Below are 2,212 nucleotides of genomic sequence, written 5' to 3'. Positions count from 1 at the left end.
TTCCTCAATTTGCGCATCCCTGAGTAATTCCCATCCATTCCCTCTTCCCAAGGAAACCCCAAATTCCAACCCTTTTTTTTTTTTCCATTCCCCAAAATCCCTTTAATTTTTACAGATTTTTTTAACCGCCGCATCCCTCACAAAGGTTCTGAGTTGGTTTTGTGCCAACTTCATTATCCAGGAGCCAAAAGCTTCYCTCAATTAATTTATTCCCGTTCGGGAGGCAGATGGGAGAGGTGGTGACACTGAGATCCTACGATTGAGTGACAAAAAGTGACAATTTCATGCAGAGCCACGGGAAAAGTGGTGAGAAAAAAACAGGGAATGGTGAGAAAAARWRGRGAATGGTGAGAAAAAATGGGGAATGGCTCCGGGGAATGAAGAAAATGGGATTTTGCATCATTCTCGTGGAAAAACTCCGTCTGTCCCCGAGGGCTGGCGCCGTTCTTGGGGTCACCAAACCCTGCCAGGGGTGCTGGGACACACCTGGAGCGTCACTTTGGGTCTCCAACTGAGGTTTTTTGGGAAGAAACTTCCCAAGGCAGCGTTGGAGAGGATTTGGAGCAATCTGGGATRGWGGAAAATGTGGAGCCGGGTGGGATTTGAGGTCACTCCCACCCCAAATCTTCCGGGATTCTCCTTTAGGATTTTGGGAAGCGGATGCATGGTGGGAACACTGTGGGATTGGGTCAATTTTATGGGATAACGGATAAATTCCATGGATCAAACTCTCCTCCATCGTTTTATTCACAAAACCACGGAATGCCCTGAGCAGGATTTTGGCGACTCCAACCCCAAAAAACCCAAAAAAACCCCAAAACCCCAAAAACCCCACAGCTCCTCCAAACATTCCCRTCTTGGGGAGTCTCCGGCCGCTCCTCCCAGGGCCTTGCGGGGCAGCGGGAGCGGAGGTGGGATCCGGGAAGCTTTTCCAGAGGCTCAGGATCCATCCCGGGGCTGTGCTGGATTAACCCAGGGCTGATCACCGGGGCCAGATGCCACCGGCRGGGACAGGTGACACCGGGACATCCCGGGAACGGGCAGCGCCCGCGTCCCCCTTTGCCTCCGGCCCCAAAGGATTTTCCGGGAGCAGGGTGGGACGGGTGGATCTGGAAAGGAGATTTTCCTGAGGGGACAAYGGCACCGCGTCACCTCCGCGTGTCCCCGAGCTGCCAGCGGCACTGGGGTGGGATTTGGGGCTGATCCATCGGGAATGGGATGAGGGGAATGGGATCCCACAGATTCTGTGGGATTTTCTGCTGGATTCCTATTTTTTTGTTAGGAAAAATGGCGCCGCAGCAGCCCCAGTGTCCCCCAGTATCCCCCAGTATCCCCAGTGGCACCAAACCCCTGCTACCCTCAGCTGTGCCCTCCAACTGCTCCTTAAACTTCCCGCTTTCCCACCTGGAATTTTCCCTTTCCAATCCCAGTTTTTCACCCCAATTCTTTTCCCTGTTCCTCCCAAACCGAGCACATCCCGGTGAACCCACCGTGTGGTTTTTTTCCAGTTAAAATATGGTCCCAGTATCATATTTTAATGGTTCTCCCTCCAAAATTCCGAGGAAAAATTAGGAGTTTTCTCCTTAACTCATCCCCTAAAAACCCGCCCGTTCCCAAAGCGCAGGAACACTCCGCACCCCCTTTTCTTTTTCCAACCAGATAATTCCAAATAATTGGGTTTTTAAATATTTTTTTTCTGCTGGAGGAAGGAAAAACCCGTGGAAAACAGCGGGAGAGGGTGAAAGGAAAATCCGCGGGAAGCAGCAGGAGTGTGGGAAGCTGATTAACGGGATTGGCGTGTCCCGGTGTCCCGCGGATCCCGGAGCAGCCCCCGCAGGATCAGCGGACAATTCCCAGCTGCCACAGGGATATCGGSATGTTCCGGTTGCTTCAGGGTTTTCCATGGAAAATTTCGAGTTTCCCCTTTTTTTAAAAATCTTATTTTTCCCCCCGGTTTGGAAGGTGAAAGGATGTTTTCTGCTAAAAACGAGCGATCCCGGTGCATTCCCCGCCTCCCGTGCTCCCTTGGGATATCACTCCACCCTCTGCAGCCTGGAATCCGTCTTATTTATGGAATTCCAGGGTTTCCTCCCATTCCCAGCAGGACGGGAGGATAAATCCGTTCCCATTTTTTGTGGGATCGTGACGGGTGAGGAGCCCCGGAGCTGCTCCCGCTGTCTGATTGAATTCCTGAAATTAAAACCCCTCCCAA

The sequence above is a fragment of the Malurus melanocephalus genome, unplaced genomic scaffold (assembly GCF_030028575.1).
Source record: "Malurus melanocephalus ecotype Western Australia unplaced genomic scaffold, MMel_1.1 scaffold_1136, whole genome shotgun sequence".
Taxonomy (NCBI): domain Eukaryota; kingdom Metazoa; phylum Chordata; class Aves; order Passeriformes; family Maluridae; genus Malurus; species Malurus melanocephalus.
The sequence above is the reverse complement of the archived record's forward strand: the minus strand, read 5'-3'. Positions refer to the sequence as shown.